The sequence below is a fragment of the Macaca nemestrina genome, chromosome 6, assembly GCF_043159975.1.
Source record: "Macaca nemestrina isolate mMacNem1 chromosome 6, mMacNem.hap1, whole genome shotgun sequence".
In the NCBI taxonomy this organism is placed as follows: Eukaryota; Metazoa; Chordata; class Mammalia; order Primates; family Cercopithecidae; genus Macaca; species Macaca nemestrina.
Genome location: NC_092130.1, coordinates 75700802 through 75723438, shown reverse-complemented (window position 1 = coordinate 75723438; position 22637 = coordinate 75700802). Strand labels below are relative to the sequence as shown.

General features: G+C 34.7%; 1 long non-coding RNA gene and 1 other non-coding gene across 2 annotated transcripts; one reads left to right on the top strand and one right to left on the bottom strand.

Annotated features, from left to right (window-relative positions):
- Positions 1–8: 8 nt before the first annotated feature.
- Positions 9–22316, top strand: LOC139363809 (uncharacterized). Its single transcript, XR_011624813.1, has 3 exons — positions 9–103; positions 8532–8754; positions 21992–22316. It is a non-coding gene; the product is annotated as an uncharacterized lncRNA (long non-coding RNA).
- On the bottom strand, positions 1465–1566 carry LOC112424830 (U6 spliceosomal RNA). The gene has a single exon (XR_003015771.1). It is a non-coding gene; the product is annotated as a U6 spliceosomal RNA (small nuclear RNA).
- Positions 22317–22637: the final 321 nt, after the last annotated feature.

The following is a 22637-nucleotide window of genomic DNA, read 5'->3' as shown; positions in this document are numbered from 1 at the left end:
TTCTCTTTAGATTCCCTGGTAACTGGGTTACGGCTGAGCAGGTGGTTGTAAGTGCAGAGCCATGTGTTTTTCTCCCATCTGACCTGATGCACTAATCACTAGGGTACTGTTGTGTTATATGGAACATGCAATGAGGTCACATTTCCCCCTGGTAGAGAGTAAATAGCAAATAGACTTAGAAAAAATAGCTGGCATTTGATGTCTAATCCTTAAGATTAGTTTGTTACATAAGGCAAAAAAAAAAAAAAAAGGCCAAATATATCTATTTCATCACAAAAGAATTTGACAAAAATTTTTGGTTGACAAATTTCTGTATGTCTAGTTATATTCATTTGAAAATAGGAAAGCCAGGGTACATGTGACAGTGGGTTGAAACAATGTGAAACAAAAAGGTTGTAAAAGAAAATAAATGAAGCTTGCATAAGCTTAAGTTCTTTTTCATTGTTCCTCCTCAATCAAAGCCTTGTAAATAACTTGTAACAAATATTTTCTCTCATTGAATACTATTTGGTCTTTGAAATTATTGTTGGTATTACTTAAAAAATTCTTATGAAAATGTATTAGTATATAACAGAGAGAAAAATAACACAATGAATCTTTATGAATCCAATATTCAGTTTCAACACAGTGAATATATTTTGCTCTAAGTCTATATCTACTCTTCATCCCATACCCAACCCTAGGTATTTCTTTAGTCCAATGTAGATAACCTATTATTGCATTTATAGATCCTTCAGTATGTATCTATAAGAAACTTTAAAAATAGTCACTTCAATATTTTTGTTATTCCTAAGGTAGATGGCTATGATTCTTTAGTGTTATGAGAAACACAGTATTCACAATTCCTCCAATATCTCATAGTGTTTTTAAATTAGAGCCAGTTTGTTTGAATCAGGAGAGTATACACATTGCAGTAAATTGGTATAGTTTTATTTTATTTTATTTTATTTTTTTACAATTTATTCAATAAAGAAACCCATGGCATTGACTCTGTATAATTTGGCATGTTTAACATTTTGCTTATTGATTTTGCTTATTGTGAATTGTAATCTTTTGTGACACTTAAGATGGTCTGCAGACCTCTTTATTTCCTGTGAAAAACTAGAGTGTGATCTAATAATTTATGTCCTACTTTTTAGTAAGAACACTTCATAGGAGGAGTTGTAAGCTTTCTGCTGTGTCACATCGATGGGAGATCATGTCTGGTTTTTATTCTCATTGTTATTACTGTGACTGATATAATAAGTTAGTCATTTTACTTTTTTAGTATCAATGTAAACATAATGAAACCAATACCATTGTTATTCCTGAAATTATGATTACTGAAAACATTTGAAGATGTCCTTGTCTAACACTTTTTTGCTTTCCACATTATTTTAAAATTTTTTCATATTTATATATATTTAATTATGGCAAAATATATACTACATAAAATTTACCATTTTAACCATTTTAAGTGTACAGAAAAATATAAAACATTTCATAATTTGCATGTCCTCCTTGGTCAGGCATCATGCTAATCTCTGTATCATTCCAATTTTTGTATATGTGCTGCTAAAGCAACACCTTGCATTTCTTTTTGTCCTTAGGATGTATCTAAATTGTCTGTATTACAAAATTCCTGCATCGTAAAGTCTTATTTAATGATTCTTGATAGACTTTAAACATTTTTGTTGCAAATGTGTTTCACTATTTTGTCATTTGTCATTGTTGATCATAATATTTATTTGTCATAGATATTTTTGACAAGTTACCTAATTAAAATTAACTTTTATTGCTTCTATATGGTGAGTCACAGGTAAGACTATTTTACCTACTTTTAGATTTATAGATGAATCCATACATGTTTTCTTCTAATATTTGTACATACAGTAAGAAGATAATTTTGTTTTCTTCATATAACTCTGCCATTATCCCAATACCACCTAGTATAAAGTACATTTTTTATTCACCGATTTCTGATGCAACCTTTATGATATACTAAATTTGTATTTGCAAATGTGTCCATTTCCAGATGTGCTATTCTGGCCCATTCATGGTGTAATATCTTACTGTCTTAATTATAGAGATACATAATACTTTTCATATAGGACATGGCCAGCATACCCTTTTCACAATTTTTACAGTCATCCTATTTTTTGCTTGTTTGTCCATTCACATGAACTTTATAATAAACTCTTCTAGCTAAAAAATGCTGTTTATATTACAATTATATTACATTTAAAAATTGAAATTTTTTATTAATATTCACATGAAAAATTATTTTATAGTTTCCTCTTTTGTGTGATTTTGATCAGGTTTTATAATCAATGTTATATTCACCTCATTATAAGAATTTTTGAAGTTTTGCTCCCTTTATGCTTTAAAATTGTTGAAGTTGTACTAGGATTATCTTTAAAGTTCTTTAAAGTAATTCACTTGTGAAATCATTTGAAGCTTAAGTCAAATCATTTTACCGCAATATGTGTTGGTTTTGGATGCCTGGGAAAAGCTTTTCAGAGGCATGGTATTCATTTTCAATAGGAAGAGATCATTCTTATTTTATTTCAGAAAAGTTTTATTAAATTGCAGTTTTTCATATTTATGCTTTGCTCTCGCTTTTGTTTTCATTTTTGTCTTTTAACCCATACATTAGAACCATTTTCCCTATCTTTTTTTTTCTTTCAGTTCCTCCCTCATTTATGTGTTTCTTTATTTTTGCTTGATTTTAATTTCAATTTTTCTATTTTCTACTATCACTTTTACCATATTATTTAGAATACGCATTAACTTTCATTATCTATTTAGTTTTGTCTTAACTTTTGAAATTTATTTCTAAATCATTTCTGAACTCTCTCAGAGTTCAAAAGTTCCTTAGTGACATAATTTAAAATTTTTTTCTAGTTCTTATTTATTCTTTTATTCATAAATTAATTTCACTGCTTATTTTGAAATATTAAGCTAGTCTTCCTGCCAAAAAATGTTAAGTGGGAAGGTCATGTTATTTTGGTATGTCTTTGCTGTTTGAAAATAGTTTATTTTGCTCATAATTTTCTTTTTACCTGGATTGAGTTTGTATGGAATTCATCCACATCCTATTGTATTCTAAATATTTACACGAGATGGGTTTTTTTAAAGTATTTTTCAAATTAAATTACCCAGCATGGGAATGTGCCAGGATAACTTTCATAGCTTTATGACTCCAGAGCTTTCTATAGTGAAGTATCAACAAGTTAGTTCAAGTGCTGAGAACCTTCTTGATTTCCCTCTTCTTCATTAAAATCAATATTTTCTGTCTCTCTTTCTATGTTTCTCTCTTGTTAGAATGTTTTTCTTGCTGAATTTGTGTTCTATTCCTAACAGTTTCTCTTTAGCATGGGCTTTGCCCTGGAAGAAACCTTCTTTGGCTGGTTGATTTTAAACTTCCATGACATCCAGACAATCTCAGCACTAACACTCTGGAGTCCCCTCAAACTCCCCTTGAAATGGAGAGAGCAAAGCCTCCTCTACTGTTGTTTAGCTGTTTTCCTCAGATTGTTACAACTGACTTATACTCCATAGTGTCTTCTCTTGCTGTCTGAATGAATCATTTTTAGCAGTTTCTGGGTATACCAACATCAGAGCTGCCAGAAATTATTTTATTTATCTTCTTTCTAGTTTCTCGCACACTGTTAATTATATACAAAGGTGTTGTTTATGTTGGTAGTTTGGCACAGATCAATGGAATTTTGAAATTTTATTGCTACCTCTTTACCTACTTTTGTTTAAAATAATTTTGATGTTTTACTTATTAACTTATTTCTTTCTTAACATATTATTCCCGGTGTCTGTTTTCTTGGGAAACTCAGGAAGACTTAAATGCACTGCTACTCCACAAAGCAGTAGTTTTTTGGTTACTATTTCTTTTATTAAAAAAGAAAACCAAAAACCATTACTCTTTTCTCTTTTAGTCAGGGCTTTCTGAATCTAGTGGTAAAATATGCTTAATAATTGAAGTAATTATATCTAGAATTTATCCAGAGTTTCTGCACTAATTATGGTACTTTTGTGAATGTGCTGTGTTTCTAAAATAAATCCTGAAATCTAAGTGATAAAACACAATAAAAGAATGGTTTTTCAAACAACCCCATCAAAAAGTGGGTGAAGGATATGAACAGACACTTCTCATAAGAAGACATTTATGCGACCAACACACATATGAATAAAAGCTCATCATCACTGGTCATTAGAAAAATGTAAATAGAAATCACAATGAGATACCATCTCACATCAGTTAGAATGCCGACAATTAAAAATTCAGGAAACAACAAATGCTAGAGAGAATGTGGAGAAATGACGCTTTTACACTGTTGGTGGAGTGTAAATTAGTTCAACCATTGTGGAAGACAGTGTGGCAATTCCTCGAGGACCTAGAACCAGTAATACCATTTGACCCAGCAATTCCATTACTGGGTATATAACCAAAGGATTACAAATCATTCTATTATAATGACACATACACACGTATGTTTATTGCAGCACTATTCACAATAGCAAAGACTTGGAACCAACCCAAATGCCCATCAATGGTAGACTGGGTAAAGAAGATGTGGCACATATATACCATGGATCACTAGGCAGTCATAAAAAAGGGATGAGTTCATGTCCTTTGCAGGGACGTGAATGAAGCTGGAAACCATTGTTCTTAGCAAACTAACACAGGATCAGAAAACCAAACAGCACGTGTTCTCACTCATAAGTGAGAGTTGAATAATTAGAACACACGGACACAGGGAAGGGAACATCACACACTGGAGCTTGTTGGGGGTGGGGACTTGGGGGAGGCATAGCATTAGGAGAAATACCTAATGTAGTTGACAGGTTGATGAGTGCAGCAAACCACCATGGAATGTGTATACCTATATAACAAACCTGCACATTCTGCACATGTATCCCAGAACTTACAGTATAATAAAAAAAATTACAAACACACAGAAAAGTAAAAATATATGACAAACCACTCTTTTGTACACCATCCATCTAGATATACAAGTTGTTAACGTGTTTCTAAAAAAAGCAATCACTGAGTTGTATACTTTTAAATGGTGAGTTATATCTCAATTTAAAAAAAAGAATGGTTTTTATTCAGATGTAGTCCAATGCTGCTTGGTTGATTACTTCTAACTAGTGACTCAAGAATCTTCTTGTCATATCAAGAGCTTCAAAGAGAAGAGTTCTTATGAGAATTTTACAGAGACTTTTATTATATTATTTCTGCTCATATCTTTTATTATATTATTTCTGCTCATATCTCTTTGCCAGATTGGCACAAATCCTAAAGCAAGTATATTAGTCTGTTCTCACACTGCTATTAAAAACATACCCAAGATTGGGTAACTTATAAAGGAAAGAGGTTTAATTGACTCTCAGTTCCGCGTGGCTGGGGAGGCCTCAAAATCATGGCAGAAGGTGAATGAGGAGCAAATTCACATCTTACCTGGTAACAGGCAAGAGAGCTTGTGCAGAGGCACTCCCATTCATAAAACCAGCAGATCTCGTGAGGCTTAGTCACTACCACAAGAACAGTATGGGGAAAACTGCCCCCATGATTTAATTATCTCCACATGGTCCAGCCTTTGACATGTGAGGATTATTACAATTCAAGGTGAGATTTGAGTGGGGACACAGCCAAACTATATCAACAAGAAATTAGAAAATATGGGTGATGTTTCATAAGCAATAAATACCTATCCCATATTCTTTCCTCCTAGTTAACAAATTTCACTTTTATTCCATGCACAGATTTGACTGCATTACACTTAGACAATATTCAACTTCTCTTCAAGGAAGCATCTGTGCCATGAAATTTTGGAATTACAAGAAAAGCAGGCCCCAGCACTGTCCATGCAGATGCTGTTTTACTTATTCTATCCACTTAGTAACTAACTAACTAAGTAATAATAATAATAATAACAACAACAATAGAAAGTTTATATAAACACTTCAAACAGACATTGGGAAATTAACAATGCAGTTGAGAGTCCTTAAGAGAAGAGAAGCACATAAAATGAACCATCAGGCTTGCACTCTGGCTTTCTCTCTAGGAGCACTTCCAAAATCACAGTGCAGGTAAATAGAATTTAAACAGAAAGTGGCAATATCACTGATATGGTTTGACTGTGTTCCCACCCAAATTTCAACTTGAATTGTATCTCCCAGAATTGCTACATGTGGGAGGGACCCAGGGGAAGGTAATTGAATCATGGAGGTCTTTCCCATCCTATTCTCATGAGAGTAAGTCTCATGAGATCTGATGGATTTATCAGGGGTTTCTGCTTATGCTTCTTCCTCATTTTTTCTTGTCACCACCATGTAAGAAGTGCCTGTTGCCTCCTGCCTTGATTCTGAGGCCTACTCAGTCATGTGGAACCATATGTCCAATTAAGCCTTTTTTCCTTCCCAGTCTCAGGTATATCTTTATCAGCAGTGTGAAAATGGACTAACACAGTGAATGTGTACCAGGAGTGGGGGATTGCTGAAAAGATACCTGAAAATGTGGAAGCTATTTAGGACCTGGGTAACAGGGAAAGGTTGGATCAGTTTCAAAGGCTCAGAAGAAGACCAGAAAATGTGGGAAAATTTGGAACTTTGTTGGGACTTTTGGAATAGCTTTGCCTAAACCATTGATACTGATATGGACAATAAGGTCCAGGCTGAGGTGGTCTCAGATGGAGATGAGGAACTTCCTGAGAACTGGAGTGAAGGTGGCTCGTGTTATGTTTTAGCACAGAGACAGACAGCATTTTGCCCCTGTCATAGAGATTTGTGGAACTTTGAACTTGAGAGAGGTGATTTAGGGTATCTGTCAGGAGAAATTTCTAAGCAGCAAAACAATCAAAAGGTGACTTGGCTTCTGTTAAAGGCATTCATAAAAGTTTGGAAAATTTGCAGCCTGACTCTGTGATCAAAAAGAAAAATCAATTTTCTGGGGATAAATTAAAGCTGGATGCATAAATTTGCATAAGCATCAAGGAACCTAATGTTAATCCCCAAGACCATGGGGAAAATGTCTCCAGGCCCTGTCAGAGACCTTCATGGCCCTACCATCACAAGCGCAGAGACCCAGAAGGACAAGGGGTTTCATGGGCCAGGCCCAGGGTCCCCATGTTGTGTGCAGCCTAGGGACTTTATGTTCTTTGTCCCAGCTGCTCCAGCCATGGCTGAAAGGGGCCAACAGACAGCTTAGGCTGCAGCTTCAGAGGGTGGAAGCCCTAAACCCAGGCACCTTCCATGTGGTGGTGAACCTGCAGGTGCACAGAAGTCAAGAATTGAGGTTTGGGAACCTCCACCTAGATTTCTGAAGATTTATGTAAATGCCTGGATGCCCAGGCAAAAGTTTGCTACAGGGATGGTGGCCTCATCTAAAACCTCTGCTAGGGCAGTGCAGAAGGGAAATGTGGGGTCAGAGCCCCCATACAGAGTCCCTACTGGGGCACTATCTAGTGGAGCTGTGAGAAGAAGGCCTACCCCAGAATGGTAGATCCACTGACAGCTTACACTGTGCACCTGGAAAAGCTGCATATATTCAATACCAGCCTATGAAAGCAGCTTGGAGGTAGGCTGTACCCTCCAAATCACAGAGGTGGAGCTGCCCAAAACCATGGGAACCCACCTCTTGTATCAACGTGACCCAGATGTGAGGCAGGAAGTCAAAGGAGATCTTTTTGGAGCTTTAAAATTTGACTACCCTGCTGAATTTTGGACTTGCATTGGCCCTGTAACCCCTTTGTTTTGACCAATTTCTCCCATTTAAAATCACTGTATTTACCCAATACCTGTACCCTCATTTTATCTAGGATGTAATTAGCTTGCTTTTGAATTTAGAGGCTCATAGGCAGAAGGGACTTGCCTTGTGTCAGATGAGACTTTGGACTGTGGACTTTTGGGTTAATGCTGAAATGAGTTAAGACTTTGGTGAACTGTTGGAAAGGCATGATTGGTTTTGAAATGTAAGGTTATGAGATTGAGAGAGGCCAGGGGCAGAATGCTATGGTTTGGCTGTCCCCCCACCCAAATCTCAACTTGAATTGTATCTCCCAGAATTCCCACATGTTGTTGGAGGGACCCAGGAGGTGGTAATTGAATCATGGGGGCTGGTATTTCTCGTGCTATTTTCATGATAGTTAATAAGTGTCATGAGATCTGATGAGTTTATCAAGCATTTCCGCTTTTGCTTCTTCCTCATTTTTCTCTTGCCACTGCCATGTAAGAAGTGACTTTCACCTCATACTGTACTGCCCCAGCCATGTGGAACTGTAAGTCCAATTAAACCTCTTTTTCTTCCCCATCTCAGGTATGTCTTTATCAGTAGCGTGAAAATGAATGAATACAATCACTGGCTAGAAAAAAGTGAAATTGTATTCATTGCTGCCTTTCTGACTTGAGTTTCAGGAGTCAAAGAGAAAATCATTATGAAGAAGGAGCCACAAAACTCTATAAAATACTGTATATTTGGTTCACTAGTTTGGATGATGTTTGATAAGCAATAAATATGTCATATTCCTCTTTTCTAGTTACTTTCCTTCTAGTGGATGCAAAACTCTACAAAGATACTGGAATTCAAGCTCAGCAAAAAAATAAGCTATTTTAGTGAAACCCAGGACTTCTGTTAAAGGAAAACCATGCTGGAAAATGAAGAAAAAGATCCTAGGCTTAAGATCCATGCCCTACAAATATACCTAGGAGATGGAGAAGGCAATGTAATCCAGTGTCTCTATAATGTCTCATAACCAATAGGTTAGATAAGATATAAAATCACCAGTCATATGACTAAACAGGAATGAATTATATGTAACAAAGAGATACAGTAGTCTATAAACAGAGCAGACCCAGAGATGATATAATTATTATAGCTGTTCTATAAGGACTTCAAACCATGGATATTTATAAATGGTAGAAAAAGAGAAAAGGGAAAACAATGGGGATTAAATAGATGGAGAAAATTAATAGAATGTGTATATATTTTATATAAAGAAGAGTTAAGTGGGTCTCATGAATGTGATAAATAGTAGACCATACATTGCCTAGAACATGTATTGAACTCAGAAATACAGTTTTAGAAAAATACACAAACTAAAACAGAGAGAGAAAAAAGAGTAGACACATAAAACACACAAAGCATAAGAGATATGCAGAACATGGTAAAAAAAAAAAAAAAAAAGGTGACAGGGAGGGTGGTTCTCAGAGGAGAATGCAGAGTTAGAAAAAAAAAAAAAAAAACTGGAAAAAATGATGGTGAATGACTTCCCATGTCAGTTGAAAGATATTGCCAGTGAATTCAAGTAGGAAAAATACAAAGAAAAAAATACCTAGGTGTATTATAATCAAATAGCTGAAAATCAAAGACCAAGTGATGATATTAAAAGAAGCTGGAGGGGAAAAGTGATGTATAGCATTTAATGAAAAAGTTGTATAACTGACAACTGAGATCTTAACGGAAAATGGAAGTCAGGAAATAATAAAAGGATATCTAAACTAAATTCAATTAGCCCAGAAGCCTAGGAAAAACAATTTGTTGGATATATTCCCTCTTACCCCCAACCAGCCACCCCCATGTGCCTGATCTCCATATGGAGTATGGCAAGGAAGGTTCAGAAAATATATGGGAAAACAAAAACATGAATTATCTGTATTGTAGGAAATAATAATATTGGCAGGTGAAATAGTTACCTGGTGTTTTATTTAGTCAAAGAGATCATGGGTCAATCAATTTCAATTTTTTTTTTTTTTTGAGATGAAGTCTCTCTCTGTTGCTTAGGCTGGAGTGCAGTAGCGTGATCTCCACTTGCCTCAACCTCTGCCTCCTGGATTCAAGTGATTCTCTTGCCTCAGCCTCCCCAGTAGCTGTGATTACAGGCACGCACCACTGCACCCAGCTAATTTTTTGTATTTTTAGTAGAGACGGGGTTTCTCCATGTTGGCCAGGCTGGTCTTAAACTTGTGACTTCAGGTAATCCACCCACCTCAGCCTCCCAAAGTGCTAGGATTACAGGCATGAACCACCATGCCCAGCCAGTTTCTGTTGTTTTTAAGTCACATGGAAAACTACCACATTACCTTTATTCTCAATTCCTTCACTAATTTTTAATTAGTTATCCTTCATTGTACAACATGTATTTTAATAATACTCCTTGAATTCCACTTTTATTAAATGAAACAAAATACCTTCCTCTATGTACTCACTGTCTATCCTATAGTATAAAAACATAAGATGTAGTTCATGTCATTCAGTAGCTTACTGTCTTATATATGTTTTAAGATTCAATGTATATAAAAGTGAAAAACAAGATGATAAACGCCTACATTATAAATTATTCAGAGCAAATAGTGTATCTGCAAAACACTATAAAAAAAAGAAGAAAAATGTAAATAAGTAGACTTTAGGATGAAGCTTGGATATGAAGAACGGATAGGAAGAATTTCAGCTTATGAAGGAGAGAAGATGGGTTTCAGCAAGGAAGCAAGTTGAGAAATGTTATACTAGGCAAGTACACTGTACACAGAATGACGATATCAACTCTAGAGAAAAGTCCATACTTGGGAGTAGTGTCTAAGTGGGAGATAAAAATAATGCAGAGAAATGAAAAAAAAGAAAAGAGAGAATAAAATTTAAATCTGCTTAGGAAGACAACTAGGAGCTGTTGTAGATTTTTTGAACACTAACAGAATGAAAGGACATTAATTCAGAGATCATGTTCAAGATAAATTAGAGTACAAGAAAGAAAGAAAATAGTCACAGAAAAGATTCAAGAGGAGAGTCTGATAGTTATTTTAGAAAACTGGTTAGAGAAGCCAGACGTACTATGTTAAGGGCCTAAATAAATGCCACTGACCTAGGAGGATCAGCTAAATTTTCTGTGTTTCCCTTAAAATCCTGATTTCTCTATTGCAGTTTAATTTCTCTCTTTCATCTCAGTTAACATTTCAAACACTGGCATCTATTTCAGGAAACTTTTCACTGATAATAAAAAAATTCTGCCTAACCTTGGAGGACTTTGCATAAACTTTGATTCCTAAAAGCACTTAACATCCTTGGCATATATTTATAATTCTCACTACTAAGATTCAGTATTGAGAAAATGCCAAATTTGAAATTTTCAGCTATAATACCTTTAATTTCCAAGCTGTATTAATTTTGCTGACTGAAGTAGCTTTCTTTTCACCTCATGATTGTGTCTTTTCTTGAGACTACTCTGGCTAGCATGTATTTCTGAGATAGGTGAAATCTATGTTCTTATACTTTTCCTTTCAATTTTGCCTTTCTCAAGCAATAGTTCTCTTTTAGAAAATGCACCCTCTTTATATACGGATTTCAAGGGTACCTCTTAGGGCATAATTGATTTTGAGGACTCCTCGGCCTGATGCTTCTATTTAGATTGAAATTTATGGAAGTAATTTGAGATGTCACTCAAATTGCAATATCAGTATTATATGGCAATTCTTTTCTTTGAGCAACAACACTGAAAATCTATTATCTTTAATAAAGGAAATGATTGTTTTTGAAGATACTTTTATTTTTAAATAAAACATTATAGAATATGTGCTTTTTTCCATAAAATATAAGTTTCTAATGCACAATCCTTTGAGCTATTGATGCAGATTCAGCCCAGAAAAACAAAACAGGGAACAGGCAAGGTTGAACTGAAAGACACTGAATATCCCGAGTGTATTCATTAAGAGTCACTCAAATTTGCAGAATCATGATAATTGATCAGTATTGAGAAAAATGAGATGATTGAAGATTGTTTAGAATATTTTTTACAAATAAAACATTTTGGAGGTGGTTTGTTTTAAGATGTAAAGTTCTGATAATTCCTTGAATCAGAGCTAACTGGGGATTCATTCTTTTTAAAATCCCTATCTGCTGCTGCAAATCCAGTCTATGTAAATAGTTACTTACAAATAGTTACATGGCAACCTGTATTGCATTTTCATAGTAAATTCCTAGGTTAGTTGTTTTCCACTAGTATGTACTATCCTTGCTAAAAATATTATAAATGCTTCTAATACCATTTTTTCAAAGAAAACTTGGAACTAATTTTCAGCTGTATCAGTTTTATAAATATAAATTGTAATTAATATAACTGAATGTAAATTAATATAAATTGCATATTTAATTTTTAACTTTCTACCTCTATAATAAAATACAAAATTTATTTTAATTTTGTCAAATTTCTCATGATTGCTTTTTCACCAAAAGTGTATATAAAAACACCCTTCTGTGTTAAATGTGCATTTTCTTTGCTATCAGGGGAACTCACCCCCGATGGTTAATGTGGGTTCTTTTCTATTTCCCTAAGCATTTTGGCTGGTTTGAGAAGTAAAGGGAAAGAGTACAAAAGAGAGAAATTTTAAAGCTGGGTGTCCAGGGGAGACATCACATGTTGGCAGGTTCCGTGATGCTCCTCAAGCTGTAAAACCAGCAAGTTTTTATCAGCAGTTTTCAAAAGGGGAGGGAGGGTACAAATAGTGTGTGGGGCACAGATATCACATGCTTCACAAGGTAACAGAATATCACAAAGCAAATGGAGGCAGGGTGAGATCACAAGACCACAGGATGGGGCAAAATTAAAATTGCTAATGAAGTTTCGGGCATGCATTGTCATTGATAACATCTTATCAGGAGACAGGGTTTGAGAGCAGACAACCTGTCTGACCAAAATTTATTAGGCGGCAATTTCCTCATCCTAATAAGCCTGAGAGCACTACAGGAGACTGGGGCTTATTTCATCCCTTTGGCCATAGAAGACAGCCTCCCAGAAGGGGGCCATTTAGAGGCCTACCCTCAGGGTTGCATTCTCTTTCTCAGGGATGTTCCTTGCTGAGAAAAAGAATTCAGCGATATTTCTCCTATTTGCTTTTGAAAGAAGAGAAATATGGCTCTGGTCCACCTGGCTCACTGGCAGTCAGAGTTTAAAGTTATCTCTCTTGTTCCCTGAACATTGCCATTATCCTGTTCTTTTTTCAAGGTGCCCAGATTTCATATTGTTCAAACACACATGCTCTACAAACAATTTGTGCAGTTAACGCAATCATCACAGGGTCCTGAGGCAACATTCATCCTCCTCAGCTTACGAAGATGATAGGATTAAGAGATTAAAGTAAAGATAGGCATAGGGATCACAAGGGTGTTGATTGGAGAAGTGATAAGTGTCCATGAAATCTTCACAATTTATGTTCAGAGATTGCAGTAAAGACAGGCATAAGAAACAATAAAAGTATTAATTTGGGGAACCAATAAATGTCCATGAAATCTTCACAATGTGTGTTCTTCAGCTGCGGCTTCAGTGGTCCCTCCATTCAGGGTCCCTGACTTCCTGCAACACTTTGCACTTGATAGTATTATCTATATCATAAACTATAGTGATGTTAAAATTTGAAAATAAGTTTATTTACTAAAATATAACTCTTGAAGGCAGAGGATACAAAATCTTTTATAGGAAATGGGATCTAACATAATTTTACTTAGTAATCTGTATTTGGTAGGAGCTTAATAAATGTTTAAGTAAATGCATGAATTATTTATCTTGTGTATTAATCATTTGTTATCCCTGAGTTTGTTTCAATAGAGGAACATTGGCCTCTAGGCAATTAATTTCACTTTAAATGAGTACATAGTTATTTCTGGACTTTACAAAATTAAATCAATTAAAAATTATCCCATGTTAAAATGCATTTGTTTCATAGTTTTTAGAAGAATATGTTTTCCTAGATAATCCATTGCAGTGTACATTCTAAAATTCTTGTTAAGAGCTGTGATTTATAATCACCTAATTTAGATTTTGATTATCAATTCTGGATTGTTTTCTGTAAAAAATATGACAATAGTGTTTTTCTATAAAAAATATTATAATGGGATTATGATTCCAAATTACTGTGAAGACATTTTTTAAACTTGGTTGATGTGGCTTATGATAACTTATGGTATTTTGGATGAGTATATCTTGTTTTGATTCACAATGTATGAATATTAAGGGACTACATCAAGAGAAAAAAGCCTTCATATAGTTTCTTGTAAAAGTGAATACTGAATAGTATCCATTTGACAAATTTTTACTTCAGTATTTATAGAAATAACTAACTTAAACCAGTAATTCTTAATCAATGAAAGCATCATAATAGTGGAGGAACTTTTTGAAAATACACTGAACTGCATTATATAAGAAACTCTTATATAGAGCAGGAATGGCATTCTGCTGTGTGTCATTCAAAATTTGCCCAGGTGATTATTATATACAACCCCATTTTCTTAGTTCATTTTGTGCTACTGTAACAGAAAACCAGAGACTGGGTAATTTGTAAAGAACAGAAATTCATTTGTACGGTTCTGGAGGCTTGGCAGTGTAAAGTGGAGGAGCCCACATCTGGTGAGGGCCTTCTTACTGCGTTATCCTTTTGCAAAAGGCAGAAAGGCAAGAAAGCACACAGGAGAAAGAAGGAAGGGGGCTGAGCTTATCCTTTTATCAAGAATCATCTCTCTGGATAAGTAACCCACTCCTGAGATAAGACCATTATTCCATTCATGAAGGCAGAGTCCTCATGACCAAATTACCTCTGAAAGGTACCACTTCTCAACAATGCTGAACGGGGGATTAATTTTACAACATGTGAATTCATAGAACACATTCAAACATTAGCACCCATTATAGCAACTGGAATATAGGCACACGTGTTCACACTACAGACACACATTTAATTTTCTGGTCAAACTCCATACTCATACTAGTTTCCAGGTTTATGTTTTGATATGCTGGAAATACGGGTCAATAAGCCTAATGATCTATATAAGTTGGTGATGGTGATGGAGAGTACTATTTTCTCAGTCTAAGAGTGGCTTTATTTATGACAAGTAGGGAAGAGCCAATTATTAATATTAAGAATATTAAATATTAGAAAGTTAGGAATTTAAATATGTTTATGTGTGTGTGCATATATATATATATATATATATATGTGCGTGTACACATGTGTATGTATAAATGTTTGTAATCCCTTTGTGTCCCAATGTCTCATTCTCCACTCCTTCTAAGAAATTTCAAAATTGCCTTTCCTTCTGTACTCCTCTATTTCTAACCTCCTGAACTGATTCTTCATTTCAAGGAAGTCAATTCTTCCCAACGGATGTTGAACATCTTTCTCTTTAGAACTGCAATTGAGAAAATTAACTAATACTTACCAAGGGTGCCAAACCTAAAACCCCTTCCAAGTAAGTACTTAAATTAATAATAATTATGCTTAGGGCAGATACAGCAAGGCTTTGCACAAAATAACTCACTAGACTTTATTACTTGGATCCAAGGCTGCCATCCTAGACACAGAAAAGTTCAGGATCCATTTGGGAATTTAATCTGAAATTTCTACTCCAACAGTAGCACATGTTACTAGCTAGTGACTTACCAATTCAACCATAACTTGCCTAATATAGCTAAAATCTAAGACAGGAACATGGGAAAGAGGCAGGAGAGTGGTGCAATTGCCAAGAGATATGAGGAGGCAGGAACCAGAAATAATGTAGGGATAGATTCCAGTATTTGCATTTCCAGTGTACAAAATACATGAGCCTCTCTTACAACACTCTATACTAGCTCCTAATTTAGAACATTTTTACTATTTTCACCCTGAGATTCCATGTGTGCATTCTGATATCCCAGAGGAAAATAAAAATGATTCTTGGAAATGTGCTATAATATGAAACATAATCGTACCTAAAATAAATTATATGGGTCTACATAGGGAAATAATTCTTTTCACCCTGAAGCAATGTTAAAAAACTGCATTAAAAATCATCAAAAACCTAACACATGTACATAGGTTAACACCCATGAGAGATTATGCCTCCTGACCTAGATGGCCTTAATGTTCACCTCAGCTTGACTAAACTTTAACCAGGCTTCTTTTTGACTTTAGGCTCTTGACCTCTCTTTTTTTAGAACATTTACTTTAGAAAACTTGCAATTGTGAATTCTTTCTCTGCTTCTTTGAGATGTAAATCTTTTTAAAAGCTCTTGCCAGGTTTACAACCCAGGAATGTTTCTCAAGGACCTAGGAGGCACTCCTTTGAAATGCAAGCATCAAGACAGATAGTGCCCTGATCTCCCAGTTTCTGTGGGATGGTAGGAGCCTGCATTCTACAGAGCCTTGCTCCAAACTGTAGAACTATCTCCCGTTGTAAAGACAGGAGAAAGTGTATTTTTCTTTAGTTTAAGGCCAGTTAACAAACACAGGTGGCCTATAGTCCCTCCCACCTTAGCCCTTAAAATCTTTATAGCTCTTTTTTTCAATTCAGCATAACTCAGACTGAGTTCTAGACTCATTCCATTTTTGCAAGGGTCTTGAATAAAGTCTTTGTCACCTTTTAAATTTTATTCTGTATGATTTTGCTTTTGATACTACCATTCTTCCCTCACTTCACCCTTATACACTTAAAAAAATATATGGTTTATGGTAGAAGCAATAAAGTGAAAGAAGCCAAGGCTACAAAGAAGCTATGAATTATTTTCAGAGAATAGTGAGTGATGGATCGTATATCTAAGGAAGCTCAAATCAGAAAGAAAGTTGATGAATTAACAGAAGAGCAGATTTCCAGGGGAGGGAGAGAAGAGCCCCTGATTCTGACGTGGCAAGTTATGTTTTTTTTGTTTTGTTTTGTTTTGTTTTGTTTTGTTTTGTTTTCCAGAGCTGCTCTAAGTAACAGCTTCCATTTCTTCATGAGCTCAGTGAGATAATTTTCTGTAACTTCTTGTAAGGGAGGAGACCACCCATCATATTGTCTTATGCCCAATTTCTGCCTCCAAAGAAAGAAGAAGTAAAAACTAAAAGGCAGAAACGAAATCCACAAGCAGACAGCCCGGCACCACCCCCTGGGCCTGGTAGTTAAAGCTCTACCTCTGACCTAATCGGTTACATTATCTATAGATTACAAACATTATATAGAAAAGCACTATGAAAATCCCTGTCCTGTTCTGTTACGTTCTAATTACCGGTGCATGCAGCCACCTGTCATGTATCCCCTGCTTGCTCAATTGATCACGACCCTCTCACACAGACCCACTTACAGTTGTGAGCCCTTACAAGGGACAGGAATTGCTCATTCGGGGAGCTCTGTTGTTGGAGATGTGAGTCTTGCTGAAGCTCCCAGCTGAATAAAGCCCTTCCTTCTTTAACTCCGTGTCTGAGGGTTTTTGTCTGCGGCTTGTCCTGCTACACTTGTACTGGATTTCAAAGATCATTGCCTCTACTGTCTTCATTTTTCCTTAAGACTGAATCATCATCAAGTCCTCAGAATTCTCTCTCCCAAAGTTGAAAAAAGTTCTCAAGTTTGTATAAAATGTTTAGTCAATATTTGCTAGAAATGCAGATTTTGAACAAGGCAATAATTACAAGACACAAGGATATTGTAGTGAAATTTAGAGGCTACATCCACAGCTGATGTGCTCTATTTCTTTTGCCGCCTCCATTTAAACCCCCATTCCTTTTTATTATTGGGCAAATACACTTAATACACTTTCTCAGATTTCCTGCTTATTTATCCTACTCTATTTCCTCTGTAATGGGGAGGTCTTTTCATATTAGAGTTCTTTATAATTTTGCATCTTAAGTGGACAAATATCCTTAGACCCCAAGGAAACTCCTTAGAAATTGAAAACAGTTATTCATATTGTTCCAAAGAGGAAACAAAAAGAATAAATGACGTTTAAAGTCAAGTCCCTGTGATAATAACAATAAACTTTTCTTTGCTCTTCATGTTCTCAATCTTATATTTTCTCATCAATACTGATTTTTCTTATTTTCATTTTAACAAATAAACAAGCAAAAAAATCAGAAACAAACAGAAAACCTCTAAAAACAAACAGAAAGACACACACACACTTGCATACACATGTGCGCGCGCACACACACACACACACACACACACAAATAATGACCAAAATTGGTGAAATGAAAATTGTTTTGAGGTACAGACTCTGAAATATTCAATAATGAATATGATTACATTGAATCAGAAATCAAAATTACTGAAATTTATAGTCCATGTTAGCTACTTTAATTAACCTTTTTGCCTAAGAAATTTTATTTCTAAAAGACTCAGTGTTTTGTCTATAAATGAAAATGATGATTCCTGATATACCAATATCAGAATGTTTTAAAAATAAAATGTATTAACAAATATAAAAATATTTCATGAAATAGCTCTATAAAATTGACTGTGGCAATATTAAGGAAAATAGTTCACTAGTATTGGATGTTAAAAATCTTAAGTCACAGTATTAACTGCAATCTCCCGGATATTTTAAAATCTAGTAGTTTACAGTAATAAATGTAAGAAAACGTATCTTAGAGAATTTCAGAAACTTCTGGGCATCATTCATTGTTTGCATATATAAGGCCAAGTTTGTGTATATTTATTTAATTGAGACTTTTCATTCACAGGGCTAAATGCTTTACTGTTTTACCACATCTCAGGGGCTTCCTGTTGCGACAAATAAACTTATAGCTTGTAGGTGTACGCATAGCAGAGTGTTTAACTTTGTTGATTATAATGAAGTAAAATTTGACAACAGCGATGGTTTTACGAAGACATATTTTCTCCCTAAATTAACTTAGAACTACATTATGATCACAATAAATGTTAACAGGCTTTTTGTGTGTGAACTAGACAAGAGGTATTTAAAGTATATATGGAAAAAATAGCATATAAAATAAACAAAATCTTATAGAGGAGTATTTACTAAGAATTTACATTTCAACATGTCAGATAGGTATTTAAAATTTAATTAAAGCATTTCCTATCACCTTGTACTTTTAAGCAAATCATGAAATAGAATAGAGAGACATGAAATAACCCCAAATTCCTATGTGAACATAGTAGGTTAATGTCAAGTTATTTCAAATTGTGAGGGAATTAGAATGTGGTTATTTTAATACATGAGTTTCAGCCTTCTGGTTCATGATAGATGTATGAACAAAACAAACGAAATATAGATAGATGCCTATTTCACTTGTTATACAATATTAAATTACAGGTCAATAATAATTTAAAGTTAAAAATGAAACTAGAAGGCTATTGGAGGAATATGTAGGATAATTACATTTAATGTATATTTAGATTAAGGAGTGACTTTCTAAGCAGGGCCTGTAACTTGAAATCATATTTTTTAAGCAAATAATTTAAGATGTCATAATTATGAATTTTCCAAGTAGAAACAAATTATTAAAATAACTCAGAAAAATATCTAAATCATCAATTTCGCAAAGACATATTTTCTTAAAAATAAACAGATAAAATACCTAACGTTCAACGGTGAAATGGACATGAACATATAGTTTATAGAAAAATAAAAAAATTTACTGATTAAAAATATAAAACTTTGCCAGTCATGATGGTTCATGACTGTAATCTGAACACTTTCAGAGGCTGAAACAGGAGGATTGGTTGAGTCCAGGACTTTGAGACCAGCCTGGGCAACATGATGAAACCCTATCACTATAAAAAAAAATCACAAAAATTAGCCTGCTGTGGTAGTGTGTGCCTGTAGTCCTAGCTCCAGAGGAAGCTGAGGTAGAAGGATGACCTGAGCCTGGGAGGCTGAAGCTGCAGTGAGCTGTGATCATGCTACTGCACTCCAGCCTGGGTATCAGAATGAGACCCTGTCTCAAAAAAAAATTAAAAAGTCCATAAAAATTCTTCAACTCCACACACATTACACCACAAAACAATAGTCACCAATCACAGAAATAATCATAAGGCTAGTAATATGCAATGTCCTAAGTTTATGGAGAAATGATTATTCAAAAAGTGTTGATAAAATATGTATCCACATTTAAAATACACCTTAATTTCAATCCCAAAATTCTACTGGTGTTGACTTATTCTACAGACAGGCTGTGTCTGTACAGAAAAAGCAAGATAATTTGGACTGCATGGAAGACAAAAAAATAAATAAAGAAAGAATAGAGATGATGTTAATGAACATTATGTAATCGCAAAAGACAGATATTTTTAAAAATCCATTAATAGGTACCAATTGAATAATCCAAGATAACTTCATAAAATTAGACAAAATAATACATAGTTATTTTGATTCCTTTTGAAGTGTAAGGTGGATCAGTATCAATGATATGAATGATCTGCTAGCTATGTAGATCTAAAAGGAAGAGTGGAAGAGGGTATCTTTTTTCTAGTATATGCTCCCTTTCTGTAAAAGTATAAATTTATAAATGAATACACGTTACTCTTCATATATGAAGTATATTTGTGGAAGAATATTTAAAACAAACGGTTAGCAGAGTTATTTTTGGGGAATAAGTTACCATAAATCTGAAGTAAGAGAGAAACATTTACTAATTATCTAATCTTTTGAATTGTCTGATGCATTTCCTTTTTAATAAAAGTAAATTGTCGATGGCTTCTTATGCTTAAGTAACAACTAAAAAATAAAAAAAGATATACAAAAACAAAACACATAATATATTTTAGTGTCTTAAAATAACTTAGTAGACACAGCCCCTTTTTTTCGAAAGAGTATATTTCCCATAGTTTAAAGGAAGAACACACTAATCAAATCAGGAAAGCCCAGGCCTTTCATATTTGGCCTTTCGTACTATTGGTATTTATAAGCTCAAGCCAAACTTTATGGCAATTTATTTACAGAGAAATATAAGAACTCTGCTAGAATATAAGGATTCTGAATAGCAAATGCTCCTCTCCTAGATCCAGGATTAATTTCTTCTGTGATTTCAACTTTCATCCTTTACATTTTTATTTTAGTAAATTTTATGATATGTTGTCAATAGTGTTAGCATAACAGTTTAAGGTTTACTCTATTTATTTACATATAAGTGTCTCTCTTTATATATCACATGTAGGAAATGGAAAAGTAATTTTCTCTCTGAATTTTATATACTGCTCTCTGTTTGCGAAAATGACTTGCCCTCTTCATAGCACAGAATTTAGACTAGATCTGTTATCATTCACCATGCATAATGTATTCTTTCCCGTCTCCATGCTATTTCTCCCGACTACAAGTGTTCAGACTTGTAATTAGTCAATCTTCTTCTTTTTTCTTCAATGGTATGGAGCCTTTATAAAGTTAATTAAAATATCTTAATAAGAAATCTCCTCGTTTATCTTTTTTGTTTGTGAACTCTGTATAACTTTATGTCTTTCTTGATATTATTTCCAAAGTCATATTCATTTTTTCAAATATACTGTAATTATCTTGAGAGCAAAAGCAAGTTTCTTCTATTTAATTTACTTCACATGCCATTTAGTAAAATACTTTACCATTACGCTTTTAACAAAATTTTAAACACTTTTATTATATAATAAGGTAAGATTTGTAAGAATGTCATCACTGTCAAATTATTTTTTCATACCACTAAAATTACAAGTGATTATGAGGGAAGAGAGAGACCTTCTTATATTGTTTTATATTGTTTTATACTCAGAAAAGGAAAGAGAAGCGAAACTAAAGGCAGGTAGACCGGCGTCTGTGAACCAGATCAGGAACTAGGCTTGGGCCTGCCTGATCTAAGCCTTGTAGTTAAAGATCCACCCCTGACATAACCGGTTACGTTATCTATAGATTCCAGACATTGTATGGAAGGACAGTATGAAACCTTCCGTTCTGTTCTGTTTCATTCTGACCACAGGTGCTCGCAGCCCCAGGCACATACCCCCCAGCTTGCTCAGTCGATCATGACCCCCTCACGCGCATCCCCTTTGAGTTGTGAGCCCTTAAAAGGGACAGAAGTTAAGCATCTGACGAGCTCGGATTTTAAGACGCTAGCCTGCCCATGCTCCCAGCTGATTAAAGCCATTCCCTGCGCTATCTTGGTGTCTGAGGGGTTTTGTCTGAGGCTTGTTCTGCTACGATAAGACATTCTCACTGGTCAAATATGCATAGTAGAGTGCAGGACAATTCACTAGGTAGCCTTGCACCAACTCAGTTCTCCTCTCTTTTCTTGTTTGCAGTACTCAAGAAATTGTAGAATGTGCCGGAATGCAAAATCCTGAGATGGGCTGTACTGGTGAGAACGACCTGGGATCTATTCTTCTTTCCCTTAGAAGCAGAATGTACCTCCAGGCTTTAACAGCATGTCGTGTTGTCCCTGATGTATGTTACCCTTGGGTCTGCCCTTCATGATCCCTCAGCTGCAGTGCAAGTGGGGCACTCACAGTCAAGACTCCAACCACATTAAGCTGCTTTCCTCAACCTTGGGAGAGCAGCTCACAATAAATCCTAAGCCTCCGTTGTCCTTTGCTGTCTATTTATAAGTAATACATCCACTTTGTGTAATTTGTGTGCATTGGTGTTGTGTCTCACCAGACTCACACAAGTTTGTAATCAGTGCATAGTGAATCTACTTAATATATAAATAAACTATTTAAAATAAATTTATAATAACTCTTGCATAATAAAGTATAATTTACTTTTTCATGTACTTTCCTCCATTCTTTTTTCTATAAACATTTTAATGAATTTATAGTCATAATCTATATTTACTTGTATGTTTCTTTTACTTTACTAACAACTTCAACATATGCTTTACTGGATTACTTTAAAAAAGTCATAGAGGAATAATATTTGCATAACATTTTATTACTTACAGTATCTTAC